The sequence below is a fragment of the Nannobrachium achirus genome (genome assembly GCF_963921795.1).
Source record: "Nannobrachium achirus genome assembly, chromosome: 13".
NCBI lineage: Eukaryota > Metazoa > Chordata > Actinopteri > Myctophiformes > Myctophidae > Nannobrachium > Nannobrachium achirus.
This window is the reverse complement of record NC_137833.1, coordinates 8,118,502-8,141,078: the sequence shown is the minus strand read 5'-3', so window position 1 is coordinate 8,141,078 and position 22,577 is coordinate 8,118,502.

The following is a 22,577-nucleotide window of genomic DNA, read 5'->3' as shown; positions in this document are numbered from 1 at the left end:
GCAGCGTGGCACTCGGTGCCGCGCTGTGAGCTTGTAGATCTGCTATTTTTCAATAGTTAAAGCACAACATAACGCGTAATAATAATGCGTTCCCAGTCTAAATGGGTTAACCCCCCCCCCCTCCCCCTATGAAGAACATTCATGGGGGGCCCGCGGTGAATCCTTGTACACATGGGGCCCACAGTTTGGTGTGACACCCCTGCCTGGCTGAATGACATGCGGAGCGGCTTTCTTTGAAGTCCCATGACTGCCGCGCTAATCGTTGACACTACAAAGCTGACTTCAAGAGCCTTTTCAAAAGCACGTCATCCCACAGAGACGGCGCTTCAGAGGCTAAATGAAGCCTGAAAGAGAAGGAAGGCTCTGCGTTTCACAAGGCAATTACAGCGAGGTATTAATTGCATGCCATGACTGTACAGGAAGCCAGAAACTAAGCACTGTATTTTTTTTATGGATTTCACGTAATGCCAAAGGCCAACCTTTTATTCTGGTGATAAACATTTAACCCTGCAAGACCCGAATTAATTTCTACTTGCAAAATAAATAAATAAATAAATAAATAAATCAGATGGTGTTGTAGGAGTCCTAATCAGAGGAAAATGTAATGTTTAAAAATTAATAATGTTTTTGTAAGGTTTTAAAGCCATAAATTATAAATCATGCTTTAATTTGCATTTTGTGGATATGTTTTCACAATAACATAAGTACATGTTCTAGACATGCTAATGATCACCAATATATATATATATATATATATATATATATATATATATTACAGGCATTTTCCTTATGTTTTTGTGAGGAATAGCTTTAGTGAAAAAGTGAGATGTTGTTCGTCCAGACTCTGGACTCCAGAGATCTTTAAGTGGTGTGGATGTCAGCCTCTGTGGGGGGGATTCATATGCAAATATCGTGGCCAATGGCATTATAATACTAAACAATAGGATGGTGATGTTAACACATCGGGTGCCCACGTGGTGTCTACAAGTAAATTTCTTTGATGTCGCTGGAGGCCCACGACGCGTTTGACGCGTTGTACAGTAAACTATACTGTACTGTAGCTACTGCACTTGGCTACCGCGGTGATGAAACAAACTCCATTTCCCAACATGCAGCGCGCAATTACGTCACCCGGACGTGCTGTGTGTCTCGTTGACTTCCTGTCTAACGGCTGCACAAAAACGCTGTTTTCTCCTAATCTAGCTTTTAAATCACTTTCATTTCAAAACGGCAGCCTCTTCTACCTGCCGTAACACAAACACTGTGGCTTAGAAATGATAAAAAACGGTCCTGACTGAAAGAAAAGATTTTCGCGAAATAAACAGGACATACTCGGATTACATTTACTCAGATTACTTTTCTCGCCAGTACTCTCGCCGGTAGGTAAAATGACGTGTTTGACGCGCGTTGCCATGGGCACCAGCAAATTAGACGTCAGAGATCACGTGGGCATCCGATGTGTTAATGTGTAAAAAGAACAGGAAAATAAATTATAACATTTTTTTAATATATATATTTAAAAGAATGTTGCCAAAAAGCATCGCTGGGTCTTGCAGGGTTAAGCTCCATTTTCTGTACTAAGAGTGAACACAGCTGATCTACAAGTTCACACATACAGACAGATGTTCCATTTCAAAACTTCACACGTCCTGCCATTGGCAAGACAGTAGATTTCCAGTGGATCGGCAGAACATTGAGCTTGTAGATCAGCTATTTTCACGACCCTCTCTGACTTCGAAGTTTAAATCTTTCTGCAAAAATACGCTCCATCCTCCGTAAAATGTAAAAGGCAAAACAGGGAAAGAAACCTGTGGAAGAATTGCATTTTTCAGGAAATTTTCAGGAAAAGAGCAATAAAGCCTGAAGACGTGAATCTGTTATGTTGCATCGCAACTCGTGGGTGCGTTTATATGCATACATCTGTGCATATAAACGCACTCATTGTGAGCTTGTAGATTGGCTATTTTCACTATTTTTGAAAAGTGTGAAGGAAAAAAAAATATTATTTCGAAATATGTGACCGATGCTGGAGAAAAGGTCTTTGGTCTTTTTTCAGCTTTTTGCAGATCAAGAAAGTGCAGGATAAGCTTTCAAATGACGTGTCATTCATTGCAATCTGAATATATTTGAAGAAGATATCGTCACTGTCGGGCAGAAACCTCGTATCTCCAAGTTTCAAATGTGAATGTTTTTTCTTGCCAAGTAAAGCCCTGCTTCATCACACAAGGCCGTCGCACAAAAGTAGTGAAAACAGCTGATCTACAAGCACACAACGCCTCGCAGTGCGAGGCGTTGTGTGCTTGTAGATCGGCGGCTGTTTTCACTAGTTTAAACCATTTTAAAAATGATAAATACAAAACTAACGGTTTTGGACATACAAGGTTTCCACCCGACAGTGACGATATGCTAAACCTCGAACCAAGGATCTGAGTAAAGGGCTCTCAAAGTTTGTCACACTACTGGCAGTCAGGTAAGGGGTGTGAAGAATGGCTTGTTAACTCCACCCCTCACCCGCCCTAACCTATTGGTGGTGTTCTGCAGCTGAAACCTGAGAACAACAACCACACATAAGCCAACAGAAGCTGTTGCTGGTGCCGCCGTTCACTTACGCTTAATTTTGAAGAGCCTCGGAAGCTTTGTGCGTGTGCACGTGAGTGTCCACTGACGATTGAGGAAGATAATCCATTTGTTTACAAACGCTCGCGAAACTAAAATCCAAACCGCGGCCGACCATCGCGTTATAGTGTCGCCGTGACAACAAGCAGATCTCTGCTTCCCTGGCGTTCTTTGCACCTTATTCAGAGATAAAGCTGTTTTTATGTTTGAGCATAGAATAGGATGTCAATGCAGCCTCATGTTATGACATATGCACCAGCGTCTCTCACAGGGTACACAGGACGGATGCAGCTGCATGTAACAAAGTTAACCCTTTGTCTCGTTGAGAGACGAGGGAACTGAGTTTTGGCACAGCGACCTCCAGTGGCCTTGTCTCGTTACTGAACGAGTTTGGCCCCTTGGGTGTTAATGATTCTCAAATGGAGATCTGTTGCAATGAGAAGGGTCTCAAACATACACTCTTAGATAATATGAAAAAAAGGAAAAACACCAAAAATCCAAAATCAAACCTATTTTGTTTGTTGCTGGCTTTTACTATTGCCTACTTATGGCCCTTTTCTCCAGCCTCAGTCAATCTAGAGGCATCTAGGGACACATCTAGGGACATCTAGGGACACATCTAGGGACACATCTAGGGACATCTAGGGACACATCTAGGGACACATCTAGGGACATCTAGGGACACATCTAGGGACATCTAGGGACACATCTAGGGACACATCTAGGGACACATCTAGGGACACCCAGTTGCAAGTGACGCATATCCTGTATAAACAATGGAAGTATAGAAACGTCTCAGGAGTAGAATTGCAACCGTTTCGTTTCACGGCCCACAAACTTTTGATCAAAAGGGGAAATCATCCATATAATGTTTTCTTTTTTCCGAGGGCGGGAAGTTATTACGCTGTGAAAATAACCCCGGGTTTTCAGCTCCAGATTTCCCAACATGCTTTTCTTCCAGGCTGTTCAGGTGATGAAACCGTTGCCTATTCGTGTGACGGCGTGAATTACTCTTGCTTTACTGTACGTGTGTGTGTGTGTGTGTGTGTGTGTGTGTGTGTGTGTGTGTGTGTGTGTGTGTGTGTGTGTGTGTGTGTGTGTGTGTGTGTGTGTCTGTGTGTGTGTGTCTGTGTGTGTGTGTGTGTGTGTTAGGCCTGTCAGTTTGCCTCTAAAATCCCATTCGAATTTCATTCATTCATTTTTATAAGTTTTCGAAAATAGTCGAATATGTTATATAATATATTAATGTATAGTTTTTTTTTTTTTTCTTTTTTTTCATTTTTTATATATATATATATTTTTTAATAAAATGTATAGTTGGAAAATAATAAGCACATTATGTGCGCAAATTCAGATGCTATAACAGGCTGGGAAAAAAAGCTAAGCTACAAGCCCTAATTACATTGCATCATTGACAGGCTGTGGGCTTGTAGATCAGCGGAGGCGGTGCTAGCAGCTAAATAGCTTGTTTAGACAGCGTGTCTTCCCAGCGTACCAGAACAGAACAGTGCAACGAGAGAGAGGAGCAGATCATAAAAGCCAGCTCCTCTACGTTACTGACAGACAAATATTACATTAGTCTTTGGCTGTCCGCTGTTGTCATAAGTTTCTTAAATGTTACTTTCAACTGAAGCTTGGAAACAGCAGGAGAAATAGCCAAGTAGCTAAGCTAGCCAGCTAATACTATGAGGACGGAGAGGAGAGGAGAGGAGAAAGCCTGAAAAGCGTCTTTTTACCGTTGATGGACTTGATGCCATATAGTTTTCTGTTGCACACCCAACAGAAACAGGGACCTGAATTGCTTTCCTGTGTCAAACGTTTCATCCAGCCAAACACAGCTAAAAATCCACCCATGTTAAAACAAGGTGGGGGATGCTATACAGTACTGTTAGTTAGCTGCATTAGTATAGAGTGAAAGGGCAGAGGAGGGCTCCGGACTGCAGCGCTGCAAACGGAGGGTGTCGGGTGTCCCACACACAAAGTGCTGTGGCATAACTTTGTGTCCACTGCACTGCAATTGGTGATCATTTGTGACTTGATGAAAGCATTTATTTTCGCAATGGGAGGTCAGGAAAAACGTTTTTTGTTTGTTTATTTTTTTATATAAACTTTTTTTCTTTTTTTTTTACATTTCGAATAGTAATGTAAGTATTCGACTTTCATCCATTTCTTTAATATTCGAATTATAGTCGAAAAACGAATTTCATTCTGACAGGCCTAGTGTGTGTGTGTGTCTGTGTGCGCGCGCGCATGTGCGCGCATTCGCAGTTCGTACATATTCCTGTCGGAAGCTTCAGTAGTTCTCACGAAGGGCAGATGACTTATTGATTAAAAGGACTCATTTATTCAGATGAGGCATCTGCGGATTGCCCCAGGGTTTGTTTTAGTCATGAAGCCCCCCATCTATGGCGTCGCGGCGTACCCCCTCCCCCTCTTCTGTCTGTTGCATGTGGGTGTCGTGCTGGCCTCGTGCACACAAAGGGGGCTTGAGCCCCTGCCCTTGTACCCATCTGTAAAAAAGTGCCCTCCCCAGACCATGAATAAGTACAGAAAATAGCCAACCTCCAAGCTCACAACGCGTCGCGCTGCGACGCGTTGTGAGCTTGGAGGTCTGCTATTTTCAATATTTTCACCAAAGGCCCCTTTACAAATTTCAGCCCCTGCCTCTCTAACATTCTCTGCATGTCCCTGTTGTCGCACGCACCAAAAAATAGCAGCTTTACAAGCTCACAAGGCATCGCACTGTGATGCGGTGAGAGCTTGTAGACCTGCTATTTTCTTTTTTGGTGTGTGCAGTGCGACACCGCAGTGCTCGACTAAGTATAAATTAAAGCTTAGTAACACCTCAGACTGTACACTGCATCCATTGTGGAAGCCCCCCCCCCCCCCCCCCCCCAACAGACCCTAATATGTAAGCAGCACATTCAGTGTCTGCTTTAGTGTATGGGAATGTCCCAGTTTGCCATCTGTTCCTGCTACAGTTTATAGATTATACATGAAATCGCTGAACTCGAGAACTGATTTTCTTTTCCTGCTGTTTAAACCGCTCTCTCTCTCTTCGCTTCTCGCCCCCGCCCCAACATACCCCCCTCAGTGGTATAAAGTACATTTACTCAAGTTCTGTACTTAAGTGGGTTTGGGGTGGCATAGCTGAATGGTTAGGGAGCCCGCCTGGGGAACCAGAGCCCCTGGTTGTCCCAGGTTCCATTCCAGGCCAGGGTAGCAATGTGGATGTGTGTCCCTGAGCAAGACTCTTAACCCCTAATTGCTGACACGCTCCTTGTGGGCAGCGAATCAGCTGGGTTGGGCTGCAAATTCGGAATTTCCCCCTCGGGATGAAGTAGGTATATATATTATTATTATTATTATTATTAAGTACAATTTTCTACTTCTTTCGTGTATCATCGTCCTTGATGATTGGTGGGCAGGGTTTGAACCACTCACCTTCCACATGAAGGGCATGTGCACTAACCACTACACCAGGGGTTTTCAAAGTGGGGGACAGGGCACCCTGGGGTGCCACGACGGCAGTCCAGGGGTACCGCGAGATAATTTGATAATATTTGGAATTTATTTGGACTCTTAAAAAATATTAAGTATCATTTTAAACTTGAATTACAAACATATTTTTTGTCAGTTCTAACCAAAATGGCTATTATCTCAACGTTTTCCTCGCGACATAATCACTAAAATATCGTCACTGTCGGGCAGAAACCTTGTATCTCCAAGTTTCAAATGTGTACGTATTTTGGTAAAGCAAAGGCCTGCTTCATCATACAAGACTATCGCACAAAACTAGTGAAAACAGCCGATCTACAAGCACACAACGCCTCGCATCGGCTGTTTTCACTAGTTTAGTACATTTTATAGATGATAAATACAAAACGAACGGTTTTGAACATACAAGGTTTCCACCTGACAACAACGATATGCTATAAATATACTGTAAGGTGCTGGGAGTGAGTTATAATGAGTTATAATGTAGGGGTGCCTCGGATTAAAAAAATATTCATGGGTTGCCCTGAGACAAAAAAGTTTGGGAACCCCTGCACTACACCAACCCACCCATGAGTAGACCCACCCAATTTTCAGTACTTTTAATTCTACTCCACTACACAGAGGCCAATATTGTACTTACAAAACATAAATTGACCACTTAAGCCCTATACATTTCGGCCATTCGAAAATCTAAAGCGATCTGACGTATTGTAAGCTTGTAGATCTGCTATTTTCAACAAAATATTTTTTACACATTTTATGCATTTGAGATCTTGTGTAATGGGACACATCTTGATACCAATCAAATTGTCAAATATTAGAGGCAGGAATTGTGAAAATAGCCGATCTACATGCTCACAACGCCTCGCAACGTTGTGAGCATGTAGATCTGCTATTTTCGCATTAGAACCATGTTATACAGAATGTAATGCCTCAACTCTTAGTGCTCGTCAGGTTGGGGTCCCCATGATTATTTTGGGGGTCGCGGCCTGAAAAGATTGAGAACCACTGGTGTACAGCTTTCCTCCTGCCATCGCCACCGTCATCGCTCTCGCCACTTCGATGCCAGCCATGGCCCCGTGAATCACCCTGCCCGCGATACCACGCAGTCCCTGTGAATCACTCTGCCCGCCATGCCACACAGTCCCCGTGAATCACTCTGCTAGGCTGACAGAGCGGATCGCCTGCCAGGGACGACGTTGGTATGAATTATAAACGCCGCCAGCTGGCTGCCCTCGAATGCCACCAGCTTTAGCGTCGAGCCGTCCCAGCGACGTGCCAATCCCGAACCCCCTTTTACATTTGTGTTTCTTCCAACGAATCCACCAACCCCCCCCCACACACCGGAGCCTGAGGATTAAAACGTCAACGTTGCACTGAAAAGGGGGTCAGCGGCCCCGCGACACCCCAGGGTGGGGGTGGGTTAGCGGGGTTAGGCCTTTAAGGGGGTGTCGGCAGGGACGTGCAGAGAATGTTAGAGAGGCAGGGGCTGACATTTCTAAAAGGGCCTTTTGGTGGAAGCAACGAAAATAGCAGACCTCCAAGCTCACAGCGCGTCGCGCTGTGAGCTTGGAGGTCGGCTATTTTCCGTTGCTTGATACCACACTGAACTAAGCATAATCAAGTGAATACTGGAGATGTGGCGTAACGGCATGGATTTCTACACAGACAGGGCAATTCTTTCAACATAAGTTGAAGTTCAGTAGTAACCTCGCGTCACCAGGCTTTCTCGGGGGAAAGCCCTGTGCTCGTTTACTAAACGGGTCGTTTGATCCGGTGTCGACTGGATGGCAGAAGCGGCGTCACTTTGTTCTGGTTCCCCGTTTGTCTCACCAATCCCTATCTAAATGCTAGAGGAGTGTAGTCTTGCCAGTCGCTGAGAGTTGCACTAAAAGATGGAAATACAAAACAAACTTAAAAAAAAAAGAACTCAAAACTACGCCGCATCAATGGTTTTATTGGGTAGGTACTAAAATGATGTCATTGAGCGCAGGGAATTGTTTGGGGTTAAAACGGATTCCGGTTTGGTGTTTCCTGCCAAAGTGTAGTCCGTTTTGACTACAAAATGACGTAGGACGCCATCCGCTCCCGACCGGATCAAAAGCCAGGAATTGAAAGCGCTCCCAGGCTAGTTCTGGAGAGTTTGGTCAAGACAATTCTCTTGAACGCTGCCTTCAGGTATGGCATGGAAAGAGGGGCATTTGCATGTCTTTCACCATAGTAAAAACTGCCTTCATGGTCTGGAGAGGGCACTTTTTTACAGACTCAAGCCCCCTTTGGTGTCTACATATGTGTGCACGTGCCTGGTGTCAGATACTTTGGGCCATGTCTGTGCAGTGTGGCTGGTGACATGACCATAGTCAACACGTGACTGTTATATGACAGCGACAACACATAAAAACAGACATTCATTGTTTGCGTTAAAAGAAACTGATACCTTTTTTTTTTCTGGAAGAATTATTGCTGCAGTTTCAGCAGTTTTATATGGATAATCAATCACTGTCTTATGTGTTGACAGTTTTGTGAAAAATGGCATGTAGATTTTATCATCTGCCTTTGGAGAATTGCCACTATTGTGCAAAGTGAACGCACCTTTAGTTGAACCGATCAGAGGAAATTGGCTTTTCCAATAACCTTGTTATACGAGCAGGGATGGGACGATATGAAAATGTCATATCACGATTATTGTGACCAAAGAAATCGCGATTTACGATATTATCACGATAATCATGATCCATTATCCTGGGGCGGGACATTTGCCAAAAAATAGCGGATCTATAAGCTCACAACGCTTGTAGATCCCCTAACTATTTTTTGGCAAGACATTTGATAGAGAGTGAAAAAGACTGTATCAAGTACGTATATTATACGTACGTACCCTACTACCTTTTACTAATTATAGAGGGTTTAAACTGGGGTACCGGATATGCAGCTCGGCAAATAAAAGGTGAATTGATTCCAGTGCATGACGGAGGACGATATCACGATAAATGTAATCTCCACGATATGATTATCGTGATGTTTTTATCACAATAAACTATAATATCGCTTATCGTCCCATCCCTATATGTGAGAGAGAGAGAGAGAGAGAGAGAGAGAGAGAGAGAGAGAGAGAGAGAGAGAGAGAGAGACAGATTAATCAAACAGAGATTAATGTCTCTGATCTATATTTCAACATCTTTCTCAGTAAATATTCATAATAGCGCGGCCTCATGTCTCTGCCTGGATCAGCATCAGTCAATGTTCACCAAACAAAGTATGTCATCATTTCAGTTGTTCCAACAGAGCAGCGTTCATTCACACAAGTACATTAAATAAAACAACAGATCAGGTGGTCGACGGCGTGGCTTTAAGCTGGTGTCTCGCACTCTGTGCCGCGCTGTGAGCTTGTAGATCTACTGGCGTCTCTCACTATGTGCCGCGCTGTGAACTTGTAGATCTGCTGGCGTCTCCTCCCAAGGATACCGGAGGCTTCTAGGCAGTGGAGGAGAAAGTACTCAAATATACTTAAAGTACCAAAAGTAAAAGTAGTCAGTGTGCAGAATGTCCCATTCCAAGTTTTCAAATGTATAAAATATACATTTATAATATGCGACACATTGTGAGCTTGTAGATTTTCAAATGGACAAAATGTATGAAGGGATGAAGAGGTTAATGTATGTTTTGTAATAATAATAATCAGAATCTACAAAGTAACTAGTAACTAAAGTTTTGAAATACATGTAGTGGAGTAAAAGTACAATATTTGGATCCGAGATGTAGTGGAGTAGAAGTAAAAGTATTGGAAGTTGGAAATACTCAAGTAAAGTATAAATATCTCAAACTTGTACTTAGTACAGTACTTAAGTAAACGTACTTAATAGTTACTTTACACCACTTGCTTCTAGGAACAGCAAATTTCAGAAGTTTTAGAGAACACTTTTAAAGTTTTATCAGTGTTATGCCTCATTCACACTACAGATATATAGTTGAACGTTTTGCTTGGTAATTCAATGTAATCTCAATGGAAACCAGCTTTAAAGGCTGGGCGTGTCGGCTGTCCTTGGAATCCAGCCTTTAAAGCTGGTTTCCATTGAGATTACATTGAATTACCAAGCAAAACGTTCAACTATATATCTGTAGTGTGAATGAGGCATTAGACTTTGGTTTCAAGGTCGACGTAGATCATGATTATGAAATATAGATGCACGCCAATACTTCTCTCTAATAAAAAAGAGTGAATTGTGGGTGAAGGTGACAACTTTTTGTGATAAAGAATTCCGTCTGTTTCGGCTTCAAACCCCGAGCTTGTACGCTTTCCATCTCAATGTGATCCCGCCTTGGTTTCATCACCACGCATCAAGTTAATCATAATACCAGTGCACCGAGCTTAAAGGCACGCTAGCTTATCTCTTTGTTACTTTATTGTTAAAAGGTTAAAGCTTTATATATCGATAGCAAGCTTTGCTTTAGAGCGTTTGTTCAGTAACAAAAGATTCATTTCCCCATAGCTCGCTCTTTAGCCAAAACGCTAATCGCTTTTAGTATGAAAATCTGCAGATCCATATATGGAGCTGGCCAACACCTCTACATCTGACCTCACAGACTCCATATATGGATATAGCTGACCTGTTCTGACATCACAATGTCTGGACCAGTCAGATGAATAGTCTAACTCCTGCTTTTCAACTGTGCCGTATTAACAATTTTGCTGCCATTTTAAAGATAGCTGTAGTAAGCAGCTGCCAAATTGTCCTTACCTTTTAACGTGGGCATGCGCACGCATCGTGCACAATCTGTGCGCGACTCATCTAGTAGACTGTAGACTCGGTGACAAGCTTTCGAATACAAAAAACCCCATTGAAATAGTCATATCTGTTGCCACGCTGTATCCCTGCTTATCCGCCAGTGTTTACATGAAAAAACATTGAAAAAAGGCAACTGTGCGCTATGGTAACAAGTGGACACGTTCGCGCACAAAACGCACGATATGTGCGGGGATCATAATCCAGGCGTGTAGAGACTGGATCAAAGTTTCCAAACGCAAAAATCCGATTGAAAAACGAGTGTTCCATCGCAGAGTAGCTTTCTCTTCTGTTACACTGTAAACCAACGGAGGCGGGACTATGGCCCAGGCTCAGACCGGATACGGAAAGCTAGATCCGGTCCAGACCGGAAATGACCGGATACAGTTAGGGGGGCGGACCTAAAGAGCCAGAATCAGCGAAAATCTGCGATAATACTTTTAATCCTTTCATAATGATTAAAGCTAATTAAACTTCCGGGTTCGACGGGCATGGCACCGCGGTACATCGGGAAATCTACGGTTTCTACGGGGATCGCCCAGAATGAGTTAAGAAGCTCGGATGCTTTCAGTGCAACTTCGCCCTTTAGGGCGTCTTACTGGTACATATTCATGTGGGTTACACATTTCAGGAGAGATAATTTACCAGTAAGACTCCCTAATCAGGAGATAAGCGACCGTCAGGTCGCAGTGTGATTTTAGAGCAAAATGTGTAGCCAAAAAAGTTTTTGAAAAAATCGGCCTGATGGTGGCGCTTTGTGGGAGAGATCCATGTTGATGACATGAGTGTAGATATGTTGTGTACCGATTTGCGTGATTTTAGAGCAAAATCTGTAGGAGCAGTGTCCAAAAATGTGTTGGAAAACAATCATCCTGAAGGTGGCGCTATATGGGGCAGATCCATGTTGAAGACATGAGTGTAGACCAAGTGAGTACCGATTTGCGTGATTTCAGGCCAACATTTGTAGGAGCAGTGTCCAAAAATGTGTTTTGCAAGAATCGGCCTCATGGTGGCGCTAGAAGAGGGGCATGTGAGAATTGAGGGGTTGTGGTTTGGCAGGCAAGGAGTGTGTGTGCAAAATTTGGCACGGATCGGGGCAACCGTGGCGGAGATATGAGTAGGGGAAAAGTGTGACGTGTGACGTGTGTGACTGACTGACAGACTGACAGACTGACAGCGGGTGGAGGTTTTGTCAATGTTCCAATTCCAATTGTTTTGCTTCGTCACTGCATTTCCATTTTTTTATAATCCTCTGAGTCCTCTTCAGGTCAATGCGTCGCAAAGCTTGTGAGCTTGTAGATCTATTTTTGCCCCCCCAGAGCAGGGTTGGCAATTAAGGGTTCAAATGGTTAATGTCTGCAGTGAGTCGTAGCCTTACAGGGAGGCTCTGAGAAACACTGCCGTTCCAGTTTAGCTCTGCTATTCTTCCCTGACTTTCAGCGAAGGTCGCACGGCTCTAAATGAGATTGAGCCGAACCGAACAAAGACACAAGTTATGGTTATCTATTTTTTGGGTCAGCGCTTTTCTTTTCTTTCTTTTTTTTTCTTATGTGGCCAGCAGGTTTCAGGAGGAAGGCGGAACAAAAGGACAGAAAGGGGAACGAATAGGAGGAGACCTGAATAATTTAATTTGGAGAGCAGGAAATGTCATCTCAATTAGACCGTGAGATGAACCGCCGTATGCGCACGAGTGTTCGCTCGCTCGCACGCTCAAAAGTGCACACAAGCACGCGTGTTCTGGTATAAACGGAGATGAACGGAGTAAGAAACAATAAGAAAACATCCAGAGAGAGAGAGAGAGAGAGAGAGAGAGAGAGAGAGAGAGAGAGAGAGAGAGAGAGAGAGATGGAAGCAGAGAGTCATCTGTCCTGTGTAGTCAGGGGTTGTCACAAGGGGGGGGGGGGAGTTGGACTGAGTTGCTAGGGCCCAAGGTGGAGGGGCTCACAGCGCGTCACTGAGTGCCGCACTGCAAGCTTGTAGATCTGCTATTTTTGTGAGCAAATCTTTGAATATATGTATTTTTTTTAAGCGAACATTTGTAACTCAAAATTTTGCTTCTGGGGGGTCCCTGGAACTAAATATTTTGAGATGGGGGTCCGTGGCCAAATACATATCATTCTGGGGATCCTTCAGAAGAAAAGGTTTGAGCACCACTGACATAAAACATATTTCTTTCTCAAAAATAAACCTTAAAAGGATTTGAAATATACAAAGACTTGCACACATTTTCACGTTTTTTCAAAAATAGCAGATCTGCAAGCTCGCAGTGAACTTGCAGATCTGCTATTTTTTCAATCGCTAAAGCACAAAATAACGCTTAATAATGCGTTCCCAGTCTAAATGGGTTAAAGCCCCTCCCCCTATGAAGAACATTCATGGGGGGCCCGCAGTGAATCCTTGTACCCAGGGCCCAGGATTTGTTGTGACGCCCCTGTGTGTCGTACATTAGATTAGACACAGCTTTGAGATAAAAACAAACCTCCAAATAAACCTCCTCATCACTCTGAGATGATAAAGAAGATGAACTGAGGCTCTTATCACCATCTAAAGCATAGCGTGCACGCACGCACACACGCACGCACGCACGCACACACGCACGCACGCACGCACGCACGCACGCACGCACGCACGCACGCACGCAGGCAGGCAGGCAGGCAGGCACACACACACACACACACACACACACACACACACACACACACACACACACACACACACACACACACACACACACACACACACACACACACACACACACACCAGGGACGTGCAGGGAATGTTAGAGAGAGGCAGGGCCTGACATTTCTAAAAGGGCACTTTTGGTGAAAATATCAAAAATAGCCGACCTCCAACTCGCTCCCTGCCAATTAAATATGGGCTTTTTGGCTCATATTGCCATAAATCTCCATAGACTTCCATGTAATTTATAGTGCACAGATCATGCACGCCCATGCACAGATCATGCACCATGTTTGTGCAGGCTGTTCACAGCTTTCAAACAAAAAAATCAGATTGGAAATCCGTTCAGGCATTCTTGAGAAAATAGCCATTATGTTTTACATGTTATGTAAGCAAAGATGGCTGCCCTGTATGAAAGATGGGGTTGTATGGGGGGTGGAACATACAAAATCGCGATTGAAATCATGTTTACTAGATTTAATGTTTTTTTTCTTTGTTTTTTTTCTAAGTAAAAGTCGATTTTAAGTCGTTTGGCAGGGAAGTCCATAGTGAGATAGTTGATCTGAAAGTCGTTTTGCACTGAACTAGTTAAAGGACAACTTTAGTTTTTTACAACAAGGCTATATTAGAGTATATTAGATTGTAATTAAAGAATATAAAAGATGAGTGTTAAAATGATTTCATTTACTTCTTTCGTTCTATTTATCTCTTTCTTTAGAGATTATTATTTCAGTGGTTGGGGGCAATGCGTACACGTTACAAGTGGCTAAATATGTCATTTTACACAGAATAAGCCCATTCCCAAAATATAACGCAACCTTTCATGGTTGGATGTGACTTATGGGGGCTAGAAGTGTTACTGTAAATAGCAATAAAGAAACTGCTGGCTTATTGTGTCTAAAAATACATATTTAGCCACTTGTACACATGCCCCCATGTGTACGCATGCCCCACATTTTAGCACGGTAAACGCGATAAAACAATAGAACGAAGCAAATGAAAACATTTTAACACTCACTTTTTCTTTTCTCTAATTACAAAATAAAATATGAACCCGGCTAAGGACAACAAAGTTGTCCTTTCAGCTCACAACAGGTCAGCTATTTTCGGTACTTGATACCACACTGAACTAAGCATAATCAAGTGAATACTGAAGAGGTGGCGTAACGGCATGGATTTCTACACAGAGAGGGCAATTCTTTCAACATAAGATGCTGCATTCAAGTTCAGGAGAGTTTGGACAAGCCAATTCTCTTTAATGCTGCCTTCAGGTATGGCATGGAAAGAGGGGCGTTTACATATTCTTTCACCATAGTAAAAACTGCATTCATGGTTCTGGAGAGGGCACTTTTTACAGACAGATAAAAGGGCAGGGGCTCAAGCCCCCTTTGATGTCACACACACACACACACACACACACACGCACACACACGCACACGCGCACGCACACACACACACACACACACACACACACACACGCACACGCACACGCACACACACACACACACACACACACACACACACACACACACAACAAACAAAATAGCTGTGACAAGCGTGCTCCAAGCCTCTCTGGTGATAAGCCTTTATTCCATAGCTCAGAAACCACATTCACACCCTATAAAAAAACAATCCCATCAGGCCCGGTCGTGGCCCGGCCCGGCCCGGCCCGGCGCTGTATATTTAGTCTGGAGGCTCTAGTCTAGTGTATCTATGGACGGGACGGGAGGCAACGGAAGGCTCAAATCCCCTCTCCTCATCCCCCTGGACTAGCGGCCCTAATCCTACAGCTCAGAGCACCTGTCAGAACAGGAGCTCTGTAGCTCACATGCCACTCGTAAAAAGATACACACGCACGCATGTGTGCGCGCACACACACACACACACACACACACACACACACACACACACACACACACACACACACACACACACACACACACACACACACACACTCCAATCCGTAATTCAACTCTTGACCCCTGCAGGTACCGATACATTTTTATGTTGTGAAAATATAGTTAGCTTTACAAGCACAAATGTCCTCTTACACACACGCGCACACGCAGGCGCACACATCTAGGGTTCTCAACCTATGGGTCGGGACCCCCAGAGGGAAACATTGTGAAAATAGCCAATCTATATGGCCTAATAAGACCTGGCCTTGCACTGCAATGTCTCGTAGAGACTAGGGTTGGGTATCGTTAAGATTTTAGCGATTCCGATTCCCCGGTTCTGCTTATCGATCAGATTCCTTATCGATTCTCTTATCGATTCTCATTGGGCAGGGGAGGAGAGAAAGAGTACTAATGGGTTAATTTAACATACATTCTCTTTTATATGATATCTCTGAGTAGATGATGCACAGCATACACAGCCCCTGTGGTCATCTATGGGGCGATTCTAGCCTCTTCTATCAGGGGTGCAAGACAGACCGAGTACTTCTATTACCTCGCGCGCGTGCGGAAAACAGGTTTTGTCCTGTTGTTTTAACGGTTTTCTGCAGTTTATTTTTTACCCAAATGTAACACAATATAAACAAAAAAAAGTGCAAAACAGTTGCTTCTTTTTCTAGACACCATGAGCAAATTAATTTAGGCCTACTTATATTTTGCAGGCAGAGGTAGCACAGGACATATAAATCCAAACATCAAGTTAATCATCAAGCAATCAAGCAATCATCCTTATTACACCATGAACTGCAGCCTCCGGTTTTTGGCACTTGCATACTGATCAATTATTTGCTGCAGTTTAATTTCGTGTTCTTTCTCAATCTGTAAAATGCCTATATGGTGTTAATCTCACAGACCACCCATAGTGCCTGCCAAGTCTGCCAAGTTAACAACAGAAATACTTGCCCCTCCTCTCTTTTTGCGCACATTTTACAAACCACGATCACTGTTTTATTTAATAATTAAAAAATAAAATAAAGTTACATTACAAAAAAAAGTAAAAAATAAATAAAAAAAATGGCCGCCTGGTGGCCAGGGGGTGCAAGTGCACCCAAGGACACCCCTTAAAATCACCTGTGTTAGTGCTTGCAGCCATGCTGGGGGCTGGTCAGAAATAGTGCTCTTTTCTACCTCCTCCCCTCCTTATGCTCCTTTATTTTTTACAATGTGCTCAATCCAATGTCCCGTTTTTGCAGTGCTCAGAACGTGAAGGCACAATGACATTTAATTTTTTACAGTGTAGCAGCTACAACGCCGGCTCACTCGGATGCGAAGCTTGCGGAGCTGCAGCAGCACACAGCTAAAGCAGAAGCACTGTCTTCTACAGTTTGGATCAACGGATTTACACGCTTTTCTTTCTTGCACATGTGATTTATAGGGGAGCATTTAGCAACACGGAGCACACATTGGACATGCAGCCCGTTTTGTAATAAGAACGTGGGAGGCGGGCTTGCAAAACAAACCTTTTAGGGCGCCTAGTCCTATCTCGGACACAAAACGGGGAGACTTGTCCGTTCATGCAGTGAGCTTGAGTAACAACTGAACTAGGAAAGCTGACGCCTCATTATTAACTCATTGATTGCCCTTTTCAAGATGGCCACCAAGTACCAGGATGCCACGTTCCTAAATGTCTAGTGCACGGATACATTTTTAGTGCACGGATCGTGCACGCCCATGCCTAGATCATGTGATCATGCACCATATGTGTAGTACTTTTTAACAGCTTTCAAACAAAAATCCGTTGGAAATCCGTTCAGGCATTCATGAGATAGAAGCCTTCAAAGTCAGACAAAAAATCATTTTGCCATTTTGAAAGATGTGTTTGTTATGGGGCTAAACATGCAATTTCGCGATTGCGATCATGCCTAATACATTTTAGGCATTTTTGGAAATAAAAATATTAAAACAACATTTTTGAAAAAAAAACTAAAAAAAACTCGGGCCTTGGCAATCAATGAGTTAAAACTAGCACAGCACACAGGCAATGACTGTGACATTAACATGCACAATCTCGTGAAATATAATTTAGAACGCCTCTGCTTAGACGACATGTTGGCTGCGGTCTAACAAAACAAGGCAGCGCGTGTTGTGATGTCATCGCGCATACTGTATGCAGGCATCGATAGCGGAAGCGTTAAGGACTTTGGCTAACGATTCCATGGAATGGATCCACAGGGAGCCGGTTCTCAACAAGAATCGGTTACTCGATACCCATCCCTAGTAGAGACAAGTAGGCCATACATGGCCATGGCGCAAGGGTCCCATCCTCTTTTACAGTACACTTTAAGACATAATAAGACATAATAAGACAGAATAAAGCCATAATAAGAAATAATGTGTTGGTAATTAGAGCTAATATATTTTATTAGACAGAAACAAAGACAGAGTAGAAAGAGCGAATACATTCTCTGGCACCGTCACCTGCCGTGGAACTGCAGCGGCAGACACTGCCGCACGACCGCTAGTTCGACCAGCAGTCGCACTGCATCGCCGGCTATAGGACCAGCAGACCCACCAGTAGGACCGGCGGCCGCCGCACGGACCGGCAGGTCCCGTAGCGGTAAACTGCCCGTCCGTGCGGTGGTGGCTGCCGCGGCAGTTATCAGCGATGCCGGTGCCAGATAATGTATTCGCTTTCTGCTATTCTGTCTCAGCTACCAGCGGTCGTGCGGCAGTGTCTGCCGCTGCAGTTCCGCGGCAGGTGACGGTGCCAGAGAATGTATTCGCTCTTTCTACTATTCTGTCTTTGTTTCTGTCTAATAAAATATATTAGCTCTAATTACCAACACATTATTTCTTATTATGGCTTTATTCTGTCTTATTATGTCTTATTATGTGTTAAAGTGTACTGTAAAAGAGGATGGGACCGGCGCAAGTTGGCAACCTCGACAGAGTGCAGTTCTAGTTTCTAGCCTGGGACCACCTGGAACCCAGTCAGGGACCACTGGTGGTCCTCGGACCACAGGTGGAGAACCACTGCCTTAAAGGGAAAAGGGAATCAGGACTTGTTAAGGTGCCTCCACACTGAAAATACTACAGGAGACTCTTTCTAACTGTTCACAGACTGCAAAGAACTGCAAAGAACTGCAAAAATCTATGCACATTCTTTCCAGCCGACTGCATGCCGACTGTAGTTATTGTACGCAGTTGTGTGCATGCGCACTGTGTTGCCAGGTCTGCTCGTTATAAGCGACTTTGATCCCGTTTTCCTATAATGTTGCTAGTTGTGGGTTACTTTAGTTCGGGCTTGTTTCTGAAGTGTAGTTGCTTATTTGGCCTTGCTTTCAACATTCTTTTTAGAAAATAGCTAATGTAATAGAGCTCAATAGGTCCACTATAAAGGAGTATCAAGTCGCCTCAATCCTACCGACCGATTGCAAAAGACTGAGCAGGTTCGGTTATCGATCGACGGGTTCCGACAGCCCTATCGACGGCAAGCGCCTCTTGCCGACAAGTTGCTGATGGCTCCCGGTCGGCAGCAGACGCCTTCCGCCGCCTTCCGCCGCCGATTTGTGGCCGAATCGGTGCGGTCAAAACCTTGCTTTAGTCAGAAATGTACTTGGTTCAGTAAGACATTAAAGCTAAAAGTTTAACTCAACAAAAGAAAAAGTCCCGGGGACTTTTCTTTGTTTCCATCGTGGTTGTAGACTAAGAGGAGGTGGGAATTGAAAGCTGTGCGTTGAAGTAATAATAAGGTGAAAGAATGAAATGTGTTATGTTTTGCACTTGTATTTATTTCCCAGAGTTCATATAATATTAATACGTTTAGCCGATTAGAGAAGGCACAAGGCGTCGATTTTAAGATATCTCAAGACTTGCGGGTCTTTTTATTTGAATGGCGCCGGAAGGATATTACTATTGGTGTTTTAACCCATTTAGGCCTAACATTATGTAATGCTTTAACTATTGAAAAATAGCAGATATACAAGCTCGCAGCGCTGCGAGCTTGTAGATCTGCTATTTTTGAAAAAGTCATGAAAATGTGTGCAAATCTTTGAATGTATTTTAAAGCGAATGTTTGTAACTCAAATTTTGCTTCTGGGTGGTCCCTGGAACTAAATATTTTGAGATGGGGGTCCGGTGCCAAATACAAATCATTTTGAGGGTCCCTCACATGAAAAAGTTTGAAAACCACTGACATAGTAGTCTCTCAAGAACGGACTAACTGAGCTCCAGTTAAGTGAAAAGGACCTATTCTTTGATGATGGCTCGCCAGATTGCTAACATTCATGGGTTGCATTTTCCTTCTAAGATGTTCTGAAAAACCTATGTTTCTATTCATGGGTTGCATTTGTAGTCCTACACCAGCCATTTTGAGGACCAACACAGGTGTTTTGATTAACGTAGAACATTGGTTCTATGCCAAGTGAGTCCACCTGCCACGCTGTTGTGCCATGAGACTACAAATTATAGCAGATGAAGTCTGCCAGGGAAAAAGTACTCAAGCAATTTGTGTGCTACCTGTGTTGGTCCTCAATATGGCCGGTTTAGGACTACAAATGCAACCCATGAATAGAAACATAGGTTTTTCAGAACATCTTAGAAGGATTCAAAGGACACTCATAGAATCGGGTCAAAATTCAAATTTTCACGATTTTTCAAAAATAGCAGATCTACAAGCTCGCAGCGCGGCACTTGGTGCCGCGCTGTGAGCTTGTATATCTGCTATTTTTCAATAGTTAAAGCATAAAATAATAATACAGAATAATGTGTACCTGTTCCGAATGGGTTAATAAAGGGAAAACTTTTCAAAGCATTGGGAACACAGAGCCAATATATTCAGAATGTGATATACTAATAATGTTGCTGTACAGCCTCCAGTTCCACACATAATGAAAGCCAGTCTTTGTGGATTTAACAGTGTTTGTCTGGAGCAGTGCGTTCAAATGGAGCTCGGAGCCGTAATGGTATTGTCAGTTCTGAATCCCAGCTGGAATTCTGTGATGTTCAGCTGTAAACTCTGGGTAACTCTGAATATGGAAATAATCATAGATTTGATCAAACGGATTCTTATTTTTGCCCCCACACACCAAGACAGTGGGTGAAAGTGTTGCACAAAGCAATTATAGACAATATTACCTGATGCTCAGAAACCAAACCTGCCATCCTTGCCTCTCATTATTGGCAGTGGTTTAAAAAGTACCCAAATGTTTTACTTAAGTAAAAGTATCAATACTGCAATATAGACTCTGTTTCAAGTAAAAGTCCGGAATTAAAATGTACCTACTTGAGTAAAAGTACAAAAGTATTGGCATCAAAACGTACTTAAAGTAAAAGTGCTCATTATGCAGAATGTCCCATTTTAGGTTTTCAAATGTATACAAATCTTTTGAAAATAGCAGATCTACAAGCTCACAATGCGTCGCATCGCGACACATTGTGAGGCTATAGGAGATGAGACGTCGACCGCGGCTTGTGATTGGCTGAACCGGAGGTAGGCCAGCGCTCTGCTGTGCGGAGAGGACGAACGGGGAGGCGGGGGAAGGAGGAAGCCACGCGAACCTGCGCAGTGAACGGTGGCTCGCAGGGAATAGTTGAAGTTGAAGTTGTTGAAGTTGATTAACACATGTCAATCATTCTGACCTCATGAATTATAAAGTAGAGTCAAGGTACCTACTTAGGGCTGTTAATTGTTTTGTTATAATACACAAACACAGAAATCTTTCACTTTTTTGGCATCTAGTGTATGGCCATATTATCAATACAGATTGATTGATTGATTGATTGATTGATTGATTGAAGACTTTATTAGAAGTTTGCATAGAAAAAGGTACAGTTTCATGACAGTACAGTTCACTGGTACAAGGTCAACTAAAAGCAGATCCTAGGAAAGCAATTGGCTTATTTACACAGGAATCCATTGAAGTATCTCATATAACATTGAATGACAGACGGATAGAACACAGTACTATGCAGTAGATATAGTAAAAAAAAAAAGGAAATAAAAAGAAAATAAACAGTGCAAAAAATACATACAGTAGGTAAATACAAAGAGGGGTCAGGGGAGGCTGGGCTAGGTTTGTTATTGATAGTTGCGAATGGCTGCCGCCTGTAAGTGGTTTTTCAGGGCGATATGCCCTAAAAAGTGTGAAAAACTTATTTTTCATTTCACAGCGTCTTTAAGTGGTTAACATAACAACTTTCTTTAGCTGGAGAAAGACTGTCAGTTTGACTGGTTTCATGTGTTTGCAGCACAGGGAATAAATCACTATCAGTGCGTCTGTGTGAAGACACTTTCATAACAAATGACATGTAGATTTAATCAGCTCCCTGTGAAGAACTGCCACACTCACTTTATTCTCCTTTGCCAAGCAAAGACGAGCTCCAAATCCCCCTCCTTTCTTCTGTGAATTGAGTACAAAGGACCCCAATGTAATCAAGCCATGGTGCTTTCTCTTGGTACTTTAAAGAGGTGGTGCCATAGGTTTGTACTTTTTCTGTTTTGTGTGTGTCTATGGAGTTAACATCTATACTATAATTTTGCGAATGTCTGTCTGAGTGAGTGTCTGTCTGTCTGTCTGTCTGTCTGTCTGTCTGTCACAGCGTTTCTCCTCAGTGGCTGGAGCAATTGATCTGAAATCGCATCACCATTAGCATATGAACACACCTGACATAACTGTGAAGCCCGTTTGTCACTTTCACAAATCATATGCTGTATATTAGCATTTTTATGGTGTAACTACTATCTATTCTGCATCTAGCATGAGGCATATCTATTCTGCATCTAGCATGGGGCAACATGTTTAACCAGCTCTGTGCGTGCGTGCGCGTGTTGGCTGGCCCTCTTTCAGATGTTGTCATGTAGATCGGTACACAGTATCTCTGTAGCCTTTAAACGAAACGGGTATTTCTTACATTGATGCTCCTACATATTATCATGCAAGCACCAGAAAGTTACTTTCCATCCCTCATATACTGTGTGCACAGTGCACACCCCATAACCCACACACTGCACATCATTTCGGAGCTCATATCTTTGAACGGGTAAGGACTAGTTACTCTAATAGACCACCTGTGTATTTTTGGTTTCTTCCTGAAAGCTCAAAGC